The sequence below is a fragment of the Macrobrachium nipponense genome, chromosome 4 (assembly GCF_015104395.2).
Source record: "Macrobrachium nipponense isolate FS-2020 chromosome 4, ASM1510439v2, whole genome shotgun sequence".
Taxonomy (NCBI): Eukaryota; Metazoa; Arthropoda; class Malacostraca; order Decapoda; family Palaemonidae; genus Macrobrachium; species Macrobrachium nipponense.
In genome coordinates this window covers 67,507,095-67,527,332 of record NC_061100.1, presented here as the reverse complement: position 1 = coordinate 67,527,332, position 20,238 = coordinate 67,507,095, and the positions used below count along the sequence as shown (strand labels likewise).

The window sequence follows — 20,238 nt, the reverse complement described above, 5'->3', positions numbered from 1 at the left end:
ATGCTAGCTTTTTTCTCTGGTATATTTAGAATCTATTTATACTTAGAAAAGTGAGCTACAGGGACTTTTCACAGGCGAACACAGGTCGAACCCAGAAATGATATTATCACTATAATGCTCACCTAAAAGTGCTTACATGCAACCAGTAATGATACTGCAATAATAATATCCCAACATAATACCACACAGACTTTTACATAAAAATAAAGGTGGTTAAGGCATTAATAAGCGCTTTCTTGCAGTTTATATTAACCAGTTAATTTTTTAAATTTAGTTAAGCATTTGCAACAAAGGTAGATCCAGCAAATGAATATCAAGCAGCAGGATTGTTCCTGGAATTTAAAAAAGTTGATACAGTCCAAAAATAGAATGGTAAAGATAAAATACTGCAATTCATAAAAATATATCTGAACAATAAAATTACAACTGAAACATGAGTATTACACACAAAAGTACAGCACCTTAATATAAAATACATATTCTGTGTGCTGGGATAAATTAAAAAATGCAATCCCTATGGCATACAATGGCACCTTAAGGCATGCTACATTATTGTCCTTACCTTCAATAAATATGAGAATGTAGATGTTGCTTGTAAATGGTTTTCAATGTGCATCTCAAAAGACCTAACATCTTGACAAGAGGCACACGTTAAATTACCTCGTTGCCATCATTTCTATAAGGTCATGTCTGTTTACCACTCACCATGGTTTGCATTTAAAAAATCACAAACTCAACGCCACGAGACCTGAAAGAAAGAAACAGGACTGATAAATCAAAGAACCAAGGTTTGTAAACTGATTATATTGTAACTATTTATCCAATTAAATTTATCTTAAATCTTTTCAAGGTCAACTGGAATTTTTTTTACAAAAAATGACAAAATTTCTAAGACAATTTGTATTTTTCATAGCTACAAACCTGAGGTCTTAACAATAGGATCATTTCTAGTGCCTAGCTGGATCCGGTTAAAAAGCAGATGAAAGCAAGGAATCTTGTGATATCTGGCAACGCACGCATAGCTCGGGTGAGGAGTGGTCAAGGACCACGCCATTACGCCAGTCTTTCCCAACTCAGGATGGTTTAACAAACAGCTATGAAAAATACAAATTGTCTTAGAAAATTTGTCATTTGTTCATACGCGAACAAACCTTCGGTCTTAACGATAGGATAGACTCATACTTGGAGGGAGTTACAAGACATCCTAGACCGGCTGGATGCCTACCTACCAGTCCAGCTCCCAAAAGAAATGATTTCTGGAGAGGGACTGAAGCCTGTTGAGAAGCTACATAAATTAATATCTAACCACTCAGAACCTGAGTGACATACAATGATATATGGGAGAACCATTGTATAGGGTACCAAAGAGAAACTTTGACTGTCCAATAACAAACCAAGACACCAGGGTTTGTGTTACTCCCAAACCCCTCCTTGCCAAGGAGTGGAGCATATGCTACCAAATTACACGACCACACTATCAGTATGACTACCTTACTCACCTGTATCAGACTAGTCCAGCAAATGACTTGTCTATTCCTTAAACTGCCCAAAGGAAGAAGGAAAGGAGCAAGAGAAAGGAGACCAGCTAACTCACTCATTCTCTCAGCCACACAATCATCTTGGTTAAGATACAAATGTGCCCTGTTAAGGGCAACTATGAGTTACACAACCTGTTGGGCAGCCACCAGAGGACCCAGGGAAAATGTGTCCACAGATCTGTGGGCAACATCCTTAAGATAGAAGGAGGTGAACGTGGACTGGCGTAACCAAGTACCAGCACTCAGCACTCTATGTACAGCCAAGTTCTTTTTGAAAGCCAGAGAGGGAATAATACCCTTAACGTCATGCGCTCTAGCCTGCACAGATGTGGTGGTGGAATCATCAAGAGTCAAGTATGCCTGTCTGATGGCTTCCCGTATCCAAAAAAGATAGTATTTTTAGACACCTCTTTCTTTGTTACAGCCTGTGCTAACAAAAAGTCTGTGGCAGCCTGGTCTAAGGTACCAAGTCCTTTTAAGATAGCAATGCAGGGCCCGGACAGGGCACAACAAAAGCTCTTGAGCATCACCACCCACAAAGTCATTCAGTGATGGAATGGAAAACGAAGTGAACCTGTCATCATGCACAGAGGGATTTTGGGTCTTGGCCACAAATTCCAGGACAAATTCAAAGGACATCGACCCCAACCCCTGGTGTGCTCAGACTGTGGAGCTCTTCTACCCTCTTGGAAGATACTAAGGCCAGAAGGAAAACTGTCTTGAGCGTCAGGTTCCTGTCAGATGAGCGACACAAGGGCTTATATGGAGTCTTAGTGAAGCTCTTAAGAACCAAGGAAACATCCCATGTCGGAGGCTTGAGCTCTCTAGGAGAACTCGACTGCTCAAACCCCTTAACTAGCAGGGAAAGTTTCCAGGAAGAGATGTCGATACCTTTAAGGTGTAACACCAAACTCAGGGCCGCCCTGTAGCCTCTAATGGCAGAAACGGACAAACGTTTCTCGTCTCTGAGGAAGATTAAAAAGTCTGCTATTCACTGAATAGAGGTTGCGAGTGGAGAAAAATGATATTGTTATGATACAATAAAGTTTGTTCATACTTACCTGGCAGATATATATATAGCTGTATTCTCCGAAGTCCGACAGAATTTCAAAAACTCCCGGCACACGCAGTGGTGGCAGGTGGTAGTACCCATTCCCGCCGCTGGGGAGGCGGGCGTAAGGAACCATTCCCATTTTCTGTCAGATTTTTCTAGTGCCACTGTCTCCTGAGGGGAGGTGGGTGGGCACTTTGATTATATATATCTGCCAGGTAAGTATGAACAAACTTTATTGTATCATAACAATATCATTTTGTTCATGAATCTTACCTGCCAGATATATATATAGCTGAATCCCACCTTTGGAGGAAGGGGGAGACAGATTTGATTTTGGGAAACAATTGCATATATATGATTGATATTTTGGTTCCTTAACTGTTAGCATAGCTGACTTCGTGAGTACCGTCACCCAAGTCTGCTTCTGCTTTACTAGAGACTCCAGCTAAGTAGGACCTGTGAAGCTGTTGAGTTCTAGAGGATCTGTCAACGGGGACGTGACCACAATGCAACTAGATCCTATATTATAGACCTCCAATTTCGGTACTGCATTCCTAGAGGTGCCAGCAAGGACGTGACCTGTGTAGCTGGTGCGCTCTAATGAACTGTCACGGGGAGCGTGACCACAATGTGACAGATCATATAGGTGTTGTTTAGACACCGAATGCTGTTAATGCTTCACTGGAGGTGCCAGCAAGGACGTGACCTATGTAGCTGGTGCGCTCCAGATGATTTTGTCAATGGGGGCGTGACCACACTGGTGACAAAAACATTTTACCCTACTATGAGGGGTGGCGAAGCAAAAACATTACCAACCTGACCTAGCCTATCTGGTTAAACTTCGTAAAACCAAGGCTAATGGAGGGAAGTCCGCCTAAGCGGCCTACCCAAGACCACAAAAAACTAAAACACCTACATAAACATAATAAAAATAAAAAATAAAAAGAAATAAAATTAAAAAAGTCCAAACTAACATATTATTTTCTAAAAGATAGGAAGAGTGCTACTCTCTGTCCCCAATATATTGTCTGCTGCGACATATGGGCCCAAAGAGTAGCAGTTTCTCGTATGTAATCCTCACCTCCCAAAGGTAGTGAGAGGCAAACACTGAATTACTACACCAAAAATGTGGCATTCAAGATGTCATTGAGTGCCATGTTCTTTGGAAGGTCTACCGACGTAGAAATAGCCCTCAGTCCCATGCGCATTCACCTTCAACACTTTCATATCACTGTCTTGACAGGATGAATGCACTTCCTTGATGGTGCCCCTCAAGAAAAAAGCCCAAAGCATTCTTTGACACTGGTAAACCTTGGGCTTCCTGACCAAACACCACAAGTTATAAGAAGGACCTCTTATAAACCTTGGTTCCTATCTTTTCAGACAGAGGTTGACTTCCTAGCTATTGCTTAGGAGTCTGCTTCGTCTCAAGAGCCTCAGCGAGGATGTGACCTATGGGTGAAGAGTTCTGTGGGTTGCCGATGGGGTCTTATCCACTTACTCGGCAAGCCTAACTGGCATTTGTCAGTGGGTGCTAATCCACTCATATGACCATATACCTATGCCTATTAGCATAATTAAGGAGACACAACACCGATCCCGATCACCTGATCCTAACACGAGGGTTAGCGCTTAATTTTAAAAAGCGTTAAACTAAAAATTAACTCACTAGTTAAGGATCAGTGTCGGCTCCCTATCCCAGCAACGTATCCGCAGGACACGAACAACAAGAGAAAAGGATCTCTTGTAGGTTGAATTGACATCCTTCGTGTAACGGGAGGTCAACACAGAATTGCATCTCCCGTAAGTGACAGCTCATATGTCCTTTATGACATATTGTTATGGAACCAAGAAGAATTCATAAAAGCTTCGCACTTCATGCATAGGTTCGAATGGACTGGACATGAGGAACTTCAAGAACTACATCCAAGTTCCAAGACGGCAACTTGGGTTGTTGAACCTTCATCGTTTCGAAAGATCTCAAGAGATCGTGAAGGTCTCTGTTGTCCACCAAGTCCAGGCCTCTGTGCCTAAAGACAACTAAAAGCACACTCTTATAACCCTTGATTGTAGAGACTGCAAGTTTTTAGATCCCTTCTCAGAAAAGGAAGAAGTCGGCAATCTGGCTCACAGGTCGTGGTGGAGGAAAATGCCGTTCTTCTTGCACCAACTCCTGAAGACTATCCACTTTGATTGTACACTGCGTTGGAAAACGCTCTTCTTGCACTGGCGATAGCTTTCGCCATTGACGTATAAAAAGCCTCTCGCTCTGGCCAACTTTTGGATAGTCTGAATGCAGTCAGACTCAGAGCGAAGAGGCTTCTGAGGTACCTCTCGAAGTGGGGCTGTCTGAGTAGATCTGTCCTTACTGAAGCGTCCTCGGGAAGTCTACTGCAAAGGCCATGACCTCTGTGAACCACTCTCTCGCAGGCCAGAACGGGCGAACAAAGTCATTCTCGTCCCTTCCGACACCGCAAACTTTCTCATGACTTCCCCTAAGATCTTGAACGGGGAAAGGCGTACAGGTCCATCCCCGTCCAGTCCCAGAGAAGTGTGTCTATCGTCACTGCAGCTGGGTCGAGTACTGGGGAGCAGTACAGTGGAAGCCTCTTCGTTCTGGACATAAAAGTCGCAAAAAGATATACCACGAGGGCGAACGTCCCCAATAACCCCCACCCCTAAGCTTTGGGCTAACCTCCTTGATGCAGAGTCTACTCGGTTGGCAGAAGTTGACCTCGTCTGCTGAAGAGATCTGCCCAGACAATCTCTACTTACTCATGCTACAAACTTCGTAAGGATCATGACGTCCAGTGCCCTTGCCCCACAGCAAGATCTCCTTTGCCAGAGCAAAAAAGGGACTGAGACTGTGTTCCTCCCTACTTCTTCAAGTACGCCAGAGCTGTGTGTTGTCTGAGTTGACTTGGACTATTCGACGAGAGACTTTTTTCTTGGAAAAACTGGAGAGCTAAAAAGATGGCTGCCATTTCCTTTAGGTTTATGTGCCAGGACACCTGTTCCCCTCTCCAGGTGCCTGCCACTTCTTTCCCCTAATGATGCTCCCCATCCCGTGGTGGACGCGTCGGAGACAACACTAGGTCGGGGCTCTGAAGCTTGAGAGACGCCCTCCGACAGCTACACTGGATCTAGCAACATTTCAAGTGATGTTTTACCTCTCCTGAAATTTCCAAGATCATGTGTAGATTCTTGTTTTCTTTCCAATTGTACTTGAGAAAAAAATTGTAACGGTCTGAGGTGCAGTCTCCCCAAGGAAACAAAACTTCTCCAGCGAGGAAATGGTCCCCAGTTAGACTCATCCATTCCCTCACCGAGCACGAATCTTTCCTTAGGAAGGCTAACACTTTGTCTAAGCCTTGCTGCTGACGTCCCACTGGGACGAAAAGCTCGAAAAGCCACTGAATCCATCTGAATCCCCAGATACACGATGGATTGGGTTGGGATCAGATGTGACTTTTCGAAATTCACCAGTAGTTCCAGGGACTCACCAACGATTAAGTTGTTTGAAAATCCTTCAGACACCGCGTTTGAGTGGAGGCATGAACGAGCCTGTCGTCCTTCGAAGATAACAATTGCGAAGGAGAAGACTGAGGGGCCGCAGGCTGAAACTATTCTTCAAAAGAGGCTCGAAGCCATCGAACCAAGACCTCTTCTTCTTCTCAACTGACACACGTTCGGGAAGATGGTAACCGTGCTCTCTAGACAACCTCTGGCGAGCTGCATGAAATCTAGAGAGCAAGGCAACTGGCGAAAGAGCGGAACGAGGAGAAGGATAAGGGACTGCCTGGACTCTTGATTGGCAGCCTATCATCCTTCCTCTCGCAATGTGGCTTTGCCTTTCTCGCTGCATCAACAAAACAATTGTTGTTGCAAAGACACAATCATCCTTTTCGATGGAGAACATTCCTTCTCAGGCAAAAGGCTGATCCTTTGAGAAGACGATGGGCGAGGGGAAGCCCTCATCCTTCTCACATGGACCGCCAAGGATAATATCTTAGGAGCGACCGAAGCGCTCAAAAGCATACTCATCGGAAGACGTCCTCTCCGGTGAAGATCGCAACACAGTAGAAAAGAGAGAGGACGTGAAGCGTCCCCTCCCTGAGAACATACATCATACATCTTATCTCTCTTTTTACTGCGGAAAGCTTCCAATTGCCCAGGAGACGACTGCAAAGCAGAAGGAGCTAACGGACGAGAAGCGTCCCCCTCCGAGGAACCAAAGACGACGGCCGCCTGTGCGACCGATAGCGTCTTCGTTCTCCTCAGAGGGAGCGAGACCCTCCGAGAGTTCCAACTCCTGCGCGGGGAGGACGTCTCTGAAGACTAAAGTAATCTTTCAAGATTCAAATTCTATGAGATTATGAGCCATGACATCACCTATAGACGAATCTTGACTATGAGAGATGTTCAAGATCATTTCTAGATCATCTATGCTATTCCAGTTTTTCTGCAGGAAAAACTGGAGAGGTGTGAATTTCAGTCTATTCAGGGAAAAACAAACTTCTCCAGCGAGAAATGGTCCCTGCAATTCATTCATTCCCGTACCGAGCATGTTTCCTTCCCTAATAAGGCTACGTTTCACTTAAAACAGGAGTAATTTGAAGACACTGTAAAGAAGATTGTTCATTTGTTTCTTCCTAAAAGTCTCCTTCCTGAGATCCATTACTATTCTCTGATTCTCGCGAATGTCTGAAGAAGCATTACGTTGTGCGTCCATCAAGCGTCCTGCCGAGCGTCGCGCTCGGCGCTGTCGTATTTGGCAGCGGAAGGAGTCCCTTCATAATCGAGCAAGGGACGTCTCGGCGAGCTAATTGACTGCATCTCTTGCAGATCATTCTTGTTTGCGAGGGAAATCATGTGTTCTATGCCACTGTAGACTCGGACAGAATTCTGTTACCATGCGGTAAACAGAACCGAAAAAGGTCTAATACATATATATATATATACATACACACATATACATTTACACATATATCTATATACATATATATATATACATATATATATATATATATATATATATATATATATATATATATATATATATAATATATATATATATATATATATATATATATATATATTATATATATATATATATATATATATATATATATACTATGTACACCTACACTTCATATATATATATACATTCTACATACACACATATATATATATTTATTTATTATTATTTTTTTTTTTTTTTTTTTTATATGAAAAAATTCTCGCAAAGTGAAGATGTTCAGCCATGTATGCTAGAATTACCCTCAACCCGAGGCTAAGGCCGTGATTGTAGGGTAGAAATACGGTTAGTCCGTCAATCCCGCAGGAGAGAGAGAGACGTACCTACTGCGCATGGCAGACAATCAGATGGAACTGAGCACTGGCATTACTCATTAGTGACAGCAAACTCAGAGAACGTTCGTCGTTCTCGCCACTGCTCTGCCTGAGTTGCCACCTACACCATTCTAACGAATGAATAGGTTTACTACCATTATAGAGCAGAAACCAAAATCCATCAAACTGATAATATTTAAGCGAAACTGAATTTGATAAATATAAAAGGCTAACTTGGTATTGTCCTAACAATACCTTAAATGTTTAAAAATAGGGAAACCGGCAACCCCTGAATAGTTGCAGGGAGAACCGATTAAATGTAATAAGAATAATCGTACTCTCGGTTGTACTCCGTAGGAGTAACTATGGTATGAGTATATAACTTGAACCATACAACCGTTTGATAGTAATATGACGTAAGGGCAAAAATAATATTACTATGATACAACATCGCTTGTTCACCTTTACCCGGCAGATATATATATACATATATCTGAACTGGTAAGTTTTATGAAACAAAAACGTAGAGTATTTTAGACACTGGGACAGCTACCTCCTACTACATTCTGCCTCACCGAGGTAGGGAGAGCCATCACGCGGTAGTGTTTTGTCAATGAGAAATTATACGCTTACGCGATAGAATGAACACTCATGGCATTATCACTATACTTCACTACACTACTATAACTTTTCCAATGCAAACATGATTCCAGGCTACGCAAAGATTTAAGAATCACGATAGGGTATTACCCTCCAAAAGACACTATTGTAGGGCCCGAAGGCATCACAGGTCTTTGGAGGGATAAATTCTACTGGACGGGTAACTTGTGTTACACGCCTGGAGGAAGACCTCCTTTACACTATCACGTTCTAGTTACCGTACTATGATCATAAGCCTTTCCACGAAGAATCAGACATATTTTCACACGCGTTGCAGCGCTCATCAAACATACAAACATGTTTCCTACAATTCGCGCACACTGTATGAGGGTCTACCGAAGTTTTCGGTAGCCTAACCTTGCATTCTTCCACACAACATACTCTGGCCTAGTCGAACTAGATCCAGACATCGTAAGTTTAAGGAAAAATCAAGCCAAAATAAAAACAATCCACAATTAGCGTATGCCTAACCACCGATCCTAATCAAATAACCAAAAATCAATCGGGATACTCAAGTGACCAAAAGAGTTCCAAAATCCAATGATGGAGGTGCAGAAACACTTGTTGTCTGCACCGGCGACAGAAAATATCTGACAGAAAAATGGGAATGGTTCCTTACGCCCGCCTCCCAGCGGCGGGAAAATGGGTACTACCACCTGGACCGACCACTGCGTGTGCGGGAGTTTTGAAATTCTGTCGGACTTCGGAGAATACAGCTATATATATATCTGCCAGGTAAGATTCATGAACAAAACCCCGTTTACGACACCAATCACAGTAAATTGCCCCTTTGCCTTAGTAAACCGTGGAGGTTGACTTTCTAACACTGCTGGACATATGCCCTACTGTTCTCTGAGAAAAGCCTCTCGCTCAGAGGAGATACTTGATAGCCTCCAACCGTGAAGAGACAGGGATTCTACTGACTGGTGGAACCTTTCCGCATGGGGCTGACACAGGAGATGTCGCCAAGGAGGAATCTTCCTCGGAACCTCTGACAACAACGACAGCAGATCTGGGAACCATTCCGCCTGAGGCCACAGAGGGGCTACCAAGTTCATCCTGAGACCCTGTGAATTCATTAGCCTGTTCAGAACCTGACAGATCAAACAAAACTGAGGGAAGGCATACACCCAGGTTGTCCCAGGGATGTTGGAATGCCTCCTCTGCCAATGCTAAAGGATCTGGAACCACTGAACAGAATATCTCCACCTTCCTGTTGAAGCAAGTCACAAAAAGGTCCAGCATGGGTCTCCCCCAAATCTGGAAAAGCGTGTTTGCCACCACTTGATGAAGGGACCACTCTTTGCCTAGGACCTGATCCTGGCAACTGAGTTTGTCTGCGACCACATTCCGTTTGCCTGGGATATACCTGGCTGAGAGCTCTACCAAATTGCTGACTGCCCACTAGTGAAGCTCGACAGTCAAGGCGTGAAGTTGACGCGAAACCAGGCCACATTTGTTCACGTAGGCTACCACCGTGGTGTTGTCCCACATGAGAACTACAGAATGACCTTCTACCTTCCCCCAAAACTCCTTCAGACCCAGGAAGGCTGCCTTCAACTCCAAGATGTTGATATGTTGCTGCTTGTCCTCCAAACTCCAAACGCCTGAAGCGATGAGGCTGCCTAAATGAGCCCCCTAACCTGCAAGGGAGGCGTCCGAGAACAGAAGGAAGTCCGGTGGAAGAGAACGCAGAGGGACACCCTTCAACAGATTCTGGTCGTCCAACCACCAACGAAGGTCTTCTCTCACTTCCAGAGACAGAGGAACCATCAACAGTAGAGTCCCCTGCCAGAGACCAGAATTCTCCCAGTCTCCATTGCAGAGACTGAAGATGAAGACACCCATGAGGGACCAGCTTCTCCAGGGATGACAACACTCCCAGAAGAACCTGCCACTGATGAGCTGACTGATATGATTCTGACAGTAAGTTGCGCGCCACCACCCGCAACTTCTCCAATCTCTGATCAGACAGGAAAACTTTTGCCACTGTCGTATTGATGACCATGCCCAGGTAGAGAATTCTTTGACTGGGTACGAGGTTCGACTTTTCTTGGTTGACTAATATGCCCAGTTCCAGACAGAATTGAAGTAGACGATCCCTGTCCTGCAGCAGCTTTTCCCTGGAAACTGCCAAGACTAACCAATCATCGAGGTACTTCAGCAAATGGATCCCCTGAGCATGGGCCCAACTTGACACGAGAGAGAAGACCCTTGTGAACACTTGAGGGGCTGTCATCAGCCCGAAGCACAAGACTTTGAACTCGAAGACCTTGTCCCCAAGAGAGAAGCGAAGGAACCTCTTGGATGTTGGATGAACAGGGATTTGGAAGTATGCGTCCCTTAAGTCTATCGACAGCATGAAGTCGCCTTCCCTCATGGCTGCCAACACCGAGCACGGGGTCTCCATCTTGAACCGTGTCTTCCTGATGAAGTGATTCAAGGTGGATAAGTCGATCACAGGCCTCCATCCTCCCAACGCCTTGGGCACCAAGAAGATGTGACTGTAAAACCCCGGGGACGGACGCACCACTTCCTCTATCGCATCCTTGTCCAGCATTTTCTGCACTTCCTCCCAAAGAGCCAAGAACTTCAGAGAATCTGGAGGATATGCCTTCCTGAGCTGCGGCTTGTCCAACAGAGGAGGAGAGAAGTCGAATGGCAGTAGGTATCCCACCCGAAGGGCATTTACCACCCACTTCTCCGCCCCACAACTCTGCCAACGTTGGTGGGACCCAATGGGCCCCCACCAGTCAACCCCCCACCCATGACGCAGGAGAGGGAGAGGCGCCTTAACCTACCAACGGACCCCCACCGTTTACCTCTGGCACCTTGGGCCCTTTCTTGGCTTAAAGGAACAAAAGCGAAAGGGGCATTGATCTTCTGACTTAGGCTGAGTCGAACGGGAAGGCCTTGCCGAACTCGAAGTCCTCAATGGCCTACCAGGCAACAATCTCCTTGACTGCTGCTGGACAGGGGGAGGAGGAGGAGCCGGACATCTCCGAGGACGAGACACGGCCTAGTGCACCAATCTGTCTTTGGTGTCAGCCCGGCGCCGGTCTATCGCATTCTCAAGCTCTGTCCGAGGAAACAAATACAGTGGACCCCCCGTATTCGCGTTCTCCAGATTCGCGGACTCACACATTCGCGGATTTCTCTAGGGAACGTTTCCCTGCATTATTGGCGGAAAATTCGCGCATTCGCGGTATTTTCTATGATAAATATCCCACAAATTCCCGGTTTTTTTGATGAATTTCATCATAAAATGCACTTTTTGTGATAAAACTATTAAAAAAACCATGTATGAAACTTTTTAGTGGGTTTTCTTGAGTTTTAACTAACAAAATAGGCTGTTTTTAGCATTTTTATAGGGGTTCCAAACATACGCGGGTTCTAACTATTCACGGGGGGGGGTCTGGTACGCATCCCCCGCGAATACGGGGGGACCACTGTATTGGGACTCCAACAGATCTCTGTTCCTCAATGCCAGCAAGGACTCCGTGTCGAGCGATCTCTCCATCCTAGACAAAGCTGTGTCTCTTCTAATCAGAAGAAGGTTAGCCCATAAATTAGCACTGAGGTGAGCCAAATACAAAAAAGCCTTGCCCCCGGACTGCAACAGACTGGCATGCGAGGATGCACTCACCAACCCTTCCGGGCACCTGTCGGAAGCTATCTTGGCAATAATCACAGCCAGAAGTCCAGCCAAGAAACCGTCTGCAACATGGAGGCCGCCATAGATTCCAATGCTGAGGCCTCTTGCGGAGACCTTGCGGAGATAAGGACAGAGCCACCGACCTCACCTGCTCCAAAGTCAATCCCGGCTTCAGGCGAATGACGTCTGGGTTAAGATGGCGCGACAACAAAAAATCAGAGCTCGTGGCATAGTACTTCCTATGTCTCGTGAGAGGCTCGGGTAGTAGCTTGGTAGAGCCCCTAGAGCAAAGTGAACTGTTCCGGTCTGAAACAGAGGCGCTAACCTTCTGCAAGAACGACTGAACGTGCCCCGCAAAAGAAGCTGAAGAGATGATTTGGGGTCCTGAGTAGCTCCCACAAAGGTTTCCAATCAAGGAGTGTAAGAAAGCCGAGCCTGAGTCCTACTTTCCAAGTTGTTAAACCCACGAATGAGATCAACAACTTCCGAAAAGGAAGACAAAAACTCTTGCGTCTCCCTCCTCCTGCTCTGGCAACGGAGACTGATGATGAGAAGGATGTGCAGGCTCCTCTAAGGCACCTTCCCCACTAAAATTAATGGAAGGGTTAGCAGCCAAACAGCCCGAAACCCCAACTAACCTGTCTGGGCTGGGTTCATGCGTCGTCTTCCGAGACGAACCCACTATAACACTAGGCACATCACTTACCCCAACAGATGACTCATTAACATGTCCGTGAATGGTCACGGGCGTGGCAGACGTACAAACGCGAGATGGGGGGAATCCCGAACACTCGAAATCGAAGGAGAATCCCCCAGAGTCGAACTCTTGGAAGCACCAGTGAGAGAGGCAAGCAAACACTCCTGCTGCACCAACTCTGCCCTCACTACCTTTGACCTCTTGACAGGCGCCTTGAGATCCTTATGGCGACGAATAGGCCTTGGAGAAGAAGGAGCACTTACATCATGTGCACGGGCATGGGAGGTTGCAACATACTCACTATGTGCATGGAAGTGGGAGGTTGCAACACGCTGGCAATGCAAACGGACGGGGGGGGGGAGTGGTAACACGCCCATGATTAGAATCAGGGGACGAAGCATCCCCTGCAGATTGCACAAGGGAAGGAACACTAACACTGCCCGAAACACCAACACTCTCGGGAACACGTCCGCATCGTTCCTCCCTCGTAGGTGAAGAAAGGGCAAAGTCCTTAGCCTTCCAACGCTTGATACGTCGACGGGCCGTAGAGGGGGAAGAGGGAGAGGAAGACAGCACTGGTTTCTTATGCAAACTCTTCTCAGGAGGCGGGGACGAAGCAACACGTTTCCTACCAGTCCTCCCAACCAATAAGGCAGCCAACTTGACATCCAAAACAGTCTAACCTCTGAAGCACTGCCTGGCATATAACCTTAGACTGATGTGCCAGAGAAGGCTCCGATAACAAGGGAGGGAGATGTAGCAAACTGGGCGGCAGGGATGACGTCACGGCCAAGCGAGGCAGATCAGAGGAAACGACTGGGAGAGACGTCATTAATGGGAGTGACGTAATCAGACGCCACTGGGGAAGGAATACACAAAGACAGATCCTGTGACGTCATCAACAGGACTGACGCCACGGCGTCTCTCCGACTCGAAGAAGCGGCAGCAGCCACTGGCGGAGCAATACAAGATGGCCGACCTCGGCTACCCACGAAGACGAGGCTGGGAGGAGGAGGGACGGCCTGGCCAGTCCGGGGGGGGGTGGGGGGGGAGGGGGGGTGCCAGCTTCCACAAAATGTGCTAGCAACCCCTCCAAGGACGGGGGACCCCCCTAGCCCGAGCGTCTTCCAAATTGCTGCCATTTTGGATGCCTCCGACTCTGGAAGAAAAGATTGATGAAAAAGCTTCCCCCTTCTCTGGAATCAAATTAACTCCCAAGGAAGAAGGGGCTACATTACAAACATCAGCCTGGTGGCCTCCCGATACTTCCAGCGACGAATCAGTGGAGGAAAAGGAAGGAGACACAGGAACAACGCTACTATGGGGGTTGACTACTGCAGGAGACAAAGCACTGGGAAGAGGTGAAAAACCCTCTTAAGTGGGAAGAGTCGAAACCCTCCGATGTTCTCTCTTGCCATACAAAAAACTTCCACTGCTCTTTAGGCCATGCCCGGCATTCCGTACAAGGATTCGTTATAGTAAAAAAATTAGAACGACACCTACTGCACGTGATGTGAGGGTCAATCGCTGCCGAAGCAAACAAACAAGAAAACGGAAAACCTGGAACTCCGGGGCACATACGTTGACGAGGCCAAGGAGCAGAAGCCATAATATCAGCCAAACACACACACACACTAAACACAAGCGAAATGGGCAATGAACCAGGAAAAGGCCAAGAGAGGTTAACACGACTCTCACCCAGGCGGTCAAAGAAAGACTGGCATAGCAGCGTGGTCCTTGACCACTCCTCACCTGAGCTACGCATGCGTTGCCAGATATCACAAGATTCCTTGCTTTCATCTGCTTTTTAACCAGATCCAGCTAGGCGCTAGAAATTATCCTATTATTAAGACCGAAGGTTTGTTCGCGTATGAACAAATATCTTTAAGAACCCGTCAAATTTGTTTTCAAAAAAGTTACTGAACATTTGTCTGCAAAAAAAAATAACAAGTCTTTAATTGAATTGCACTTTTCCTCCTACAAAAAAAAAATTTTTTCTTTTTATTTATTCATTTATGAGTACCTTTGAAGAAAGCCAGTTCAGTTGTTGAAGCTGTTAACAAAGTACAGTACTTACAGTTGTGTGTGGGTGAGTGAGGGTGAAGCCCCATTCATTAACATGGATGTACCTCACTTTTTTTATGCCTCTAGGATGATTCTGGAGATGGTGAAATGTGGGATTTTGATAAAGGACTCAGGTTAGCACCTATGAAAAAATGCAATTTACTTTTAAAAATTGCAATATGTTTTCCCCGAGAAAAAAACTTTATGGTATTTTAAATATGACTCACTCCATAAATCTTACATTCTCTCACTGACCTAGAAGGTGTAATCTTTGCTATCTCCCAACATTTGTGGAGGTCAGATGCAAGCCAGTCCATTATCACCACCATCAACGCAAGTAAAGGAAGGATAACTCCTCTAACCTCCTGTAGAGCCTGGCATATACTGATGCAAAAAGTTGATAAGACCCTATGAGTCTGGTACTAAGTCAGGATCCTCACTCCAAGATATTCCAGGAATTACACCCAAAAAGATGACAATGCTATAACCATCCTTGTTATGAAAAGAAACAAAAGCACTACATTCTCAGCCTAAAGCTTTCATACCTGATGCTTTACTGTGTGAGTTGTCTGCTTTTAGTCAGTTAAGCTCAAACACTGCCTGCATTCAAGAGGAAGAGCTAGCAGAAGATTTCCTTAAGAAGTGAAAGGTAATGGTCTGGCATCTCCAGGCCCCTTCCCTGAATAACTGCACCAAAAAATTTCTCCTGAACAAGATGGTTTTCATGGGCTCTCAAACAGTAGAAAATTGTCCTTTTCATCACCTCCCAAAGCCAGAAGGAATTGGGTGTTCTTGGACATCACCTTGCTGTGACTGCCAGTGCTAATAAACAGACACCAGCACTTGTGCCTTTGATGCAGGTTCTGCTCAGACACCAAGTGCAAAAGCCATATCTCAATTGTCACCAAGTCTCAGAGTGGTGGGATAAATTCCTGAATCTTGGGTAAGAAACTGATGGGTTGCTAAGTTAGCAAAAAAAAATAAAAACAGTCTTGAAGGTAAGACCTCTTCTCTATCCAAAGCCTAACTGTGAGGGTCAAATATGTCCACTGAAAAACTCTGAAGTACAAAAGACATCCCATTTCTGATGCACAACTTTTTTGGGTGGGCAAGATAATTCAAAGGTCATTATGACACCGCCTAGGGGCTGAGTAATGGCTCTTTACTGCAGAGATTATAAGCAGCTTATCTTGATGAAGATTATCATTAATTCTTGAAGAGAGGCTGTCACCTCCAATGCTGTATCCAACAGATACACAAAAAATGCAAAGAAAAGCTAAGCCATGGGGAAGCATAGAGAGTCAACCTTACCAATCTGGGCACTGCCAAGGCTAACAGCATCACAAAATCTGTCCCCAATGACCTCAATCCTTCAATAAGATGAAACACGGAATGACCAAATTCAACTCATCAAAGCCATTGTTGATTTTCTTCATGTATATCACAGGTGCAATATCATCATCAAGAAAAGAATGTTGAAAGCACAAAAAGTGGTTGCACCATCATCCAGCAGCAGTCATACCACTGAGTGACTGCTTTTGAAGTAATTAAAGAAATATTTTCTCTCTCAATGCTTAGAAGTCACCCCAATAGAACAACCCTTAACCCACATTTTATAAACCAGAACATAGCTTCCCAAGTTGTCTGTCTCTAACTCCTCAACCCCCTTTTCATTTCAGTGATATGATCAACTCCACCATCCTCCCATAAGCTCAGCAACTAAGTACCCTTGCTAGGACTGTTCCTGGGTCCAGGTGAGCAAGCATCTGCACCACCATGAACATGCTAACCAATAGTTTATCGCAGAAGACCATGAATGGCATTGTTAGCAGGCAACACAAGTAAAGCTGGCCACTGGGTGGTCTGAACAATCTGTTGACAGTGCCAACCATTAGGTCCATACTACAATAAGAACCCTGTTTGCACGATGATCAGCAGCAACATGCACATCAGCCACATCCAGGTGTTCCTGGAAGGTATTACAGTACACTTAGAACCTTCAAGCAACCAAGTGATGAGCAAAATAACCTTTAAGACAAACCTGAGTTACCAGGGCAGGTGTGACTGACCAGGAAGCTTGTTGTTAAGTGTATGGGAAACACTTGCTAGCAAAGCATCTGACCCATCACCATCCATACCTTACCTTACCTTACCTTACAGACATTACAGCTCGTTCGGGTTTCCCCAAGTCCCTCAGTGTGAGGCACCTTTAATGTCTACCAGAGAATTGCTAATGCATCTTCCAGTACATTTTGCATCTTCCAATCTTGGCTGGTCTGGAATGCAGCTTAGATATTTGTTGAGCTCATTCCTAAACACACTACACTCACTCCTGATATGTTCCTCAGATGAGCTGGCAACACATTGAATAGACGCTACATTATCAATGCTGGTGCATAGTGGATTAATGTCCTGTGTGCTCTCCTTAGTTTTCCTGGTATAGTTTTGGGCAATATTGATCTACCTCTGCTTGCTCTTTCTGATATTTTTAGCTCCATGATGTTTTCGGTAATTCGTTCTATCTGTTTCTATGCCTGTATTATCAAGTAGCATTCTCTCTCCTTTCGGACTATATTTTAATTTTAAAAAAGAGCAAACTCAATGAGACTCAGGATAACACAGCAGGTCAAGAATGATCAGGATCAGAAGTCATCATTAATGCAGAAGTGGCAAATAATTTTTGGTCAAAGCCAAGTGTCCCAAAAAATGTATATGGGGAAGGGTATCCTGGGTTTGAGCATTACCTCATCTAGAGATTCCTTGGAGGTGTCATCATGGAAGCAGGAGAGGCAGGAACTGAAGCAGAAGTGCACACACCAAAGTTCAAACTGAAAAGACCATACAATGTCAGTCACCATCTGTTCCATGTATGCCTTCCTTGGACTGAGCAAAGGGAGAATGAGTGGACACATTCCCCACAAAAGGAGCAGAGGCAAAGCCAGAGAAGACTGGGAGAGAGCAGAGGAGAACTGAGGTACATTGCCTTCTGAAGACAGTGACAACACCTACCTCAATTTCCTCGGCTTCAACTCACACTTCTTTTACTGGTCAAATGACCATGAGATTTAGAGGATACCCAAGAGCAAGACATGTGCTGGCATAGAGCCACCTTTAAACTATAAGAAATGACGACTAACCATGGAACACTCCAACATAATCTAGAGGATTACACAAACTCTCAACCTCTCAGAGAGAAGAGTTTAGGCTGAGGGTCAATGCCAAAGGAGGAGACAAACTTTGCATCACAACACATTTCCACAACCTAGATATTTATGATCATTCTTATTAGCTTGAGGATCATCTAACATCAATCTTACAAGTCATAACCTTAATCAAGGACAAAGATGGTGAAAGCCATCAACCACTCAAATACAAAAATACTTCAATAAAATTTTGCAGAAATGGCAAAGATGGATGTAAGACAAGTGGTTGGAAAATACATGGCACCATTAATCAAGTGAAAAAATGAGTCCTAGCTGCTAGTTAACTACCTAGTTCTTAGGCTTCAACAAATAGATCATTTTTTCCCAAAAGTAACATATATATCACAAAGATTTGAATTGTGTAAATAACCTATATTTCAACAGATTGAGCACTCCCGCAGGCTAGCCTAGTATCATTTTCAGGTAGTAATTAGAATGATCAGCACCAGCTATACCTAATGTTTCAATCATCTAATTGACAAATAGTGTAGAATAAAAGTTGTTCAGCAAGTCTTAAAGGCTCCAAATATACATCAACTGGTCAAACATTCAAGATTTACAGTTTCCAATTATTGTTTCCCATAATACTAGTATGTTTTAGAATTATGTCCCTTAAGGAACAGCCCCCTAAGTCAAAGTTGGGTTAGACAGTAAATTTTTTACTTTAATCCTAGACCTGCCCACAAAAACCCATGCTTAGTTCCAACCTTATGGAGAATAAAACAGGCTTTTAAAAAAGGCAATAAATATCTCAGTAACAGTAAAATTAAATACAATAAATAAACAACAAAGCAAAGAAAACACCTATATAGGGAACTGGCATCAGAGTAAGATAAAAATACCAGTCAGCCTAGATAAGCCAAATGTATCCCTTACAATATCTGACTTAAGAGATACTTTCAAACTGACCAAGCAGCAAGCCAAGGCCAATGTAATTGTTCAATAATCTATACTAGTAGTACTGCATCCACTTTACTTCTCCATAGAAGAGCAACTCATCTCTTGTTTGGAGTGTGCAACCAAATTTTCTTTACTATGAGCCTAATATTTTACTAAAATAGACAAGGTATGCTAATTAGGCTAGGCTGTTTCATTACTATAGGATAAATGACCGAACGGCAACATAGCGGCCACCTCTCTCAGAACGCAGCCACTTCCCGAAAAAGCCCTTGAATTATGCCATTATTTCATAATTTAGGAGAAAACACTTAGCCTAGGTACTTCGAGAAGAATGTAGAGGTCTTGGTGTGCTGCCAGGATGGGCCACAACTCTTGACCAGCGTTGCCGAGAGCTCTGCATACCAAAATCGGCATCTTATAGAAAACGAAATTCATTTTATGGCCCAGGGGTACTTTAAGAAAATAAACCAATCTTATGCAGCACCCCATCGATATGAATTTGACAAATGTAATGATGGAAATAAATCATACATAACGTTTGATTTATATTCATCATCATTAGTATACATTTGTTATCTGGCATGATGCATATTATTTTATTTTATTGTCCTTTAATCATTCAACAAAAGCATATATTAGCTATGTATATACACAATTACAACCAAAACAACAATGATATATACATATTAAGTTTTATAGATAAACTTTATAACACACACAAATTACACACACAAAAAATATAGGTAGATACGTAACCTACTCAGTTTTATAAATAAACTTTATAGAACATATAGGCTACATAAATAAAACAAAACAAATTTATTATTTTTCTTCATATATCAGGGTATAAATATGTTTGAGAATATATTTTACTAATTCCAGATTTTATATCCTGTTTTATGCTAATTTCTTTGAAGCCCCCCCCCCCCACCCCATAATGAAACCTAGCTCCTGGATTCACCAGTGATGGAATAGTAATTACGCCACTGGTAACTACATGGTTCATGTCAGTTATAATGTAATCACATCACTTATCATCAAATTACAATTACAATTCTATGAATGGAAACAATATCAAATAGCTTACAATTACTTTACAACCATGTAACTCATTA

General features: G+C 44.1%; 1 protein-coding gene across 1 annotated transcript in view; it reads right to left on the bottom strand.

Moving 5' to 3' along the window:
• Positions 1-20,238, bottom strand: part of LOC135211388 (zinc finger protein ZFP2-like) — a 53,828-nt gene that overhangs the window by 21,223 nt on the left and 12,367 nt on the right. The window contains exon 2 of the mRNA XM_064244700.1: positions 563-748. The gene's annotated coding sequence lies outside the window, so the exon portion shown is untranslated. The remainder of the gene's footprint in view (positions 1-562; positions 749-20,238) is intronic.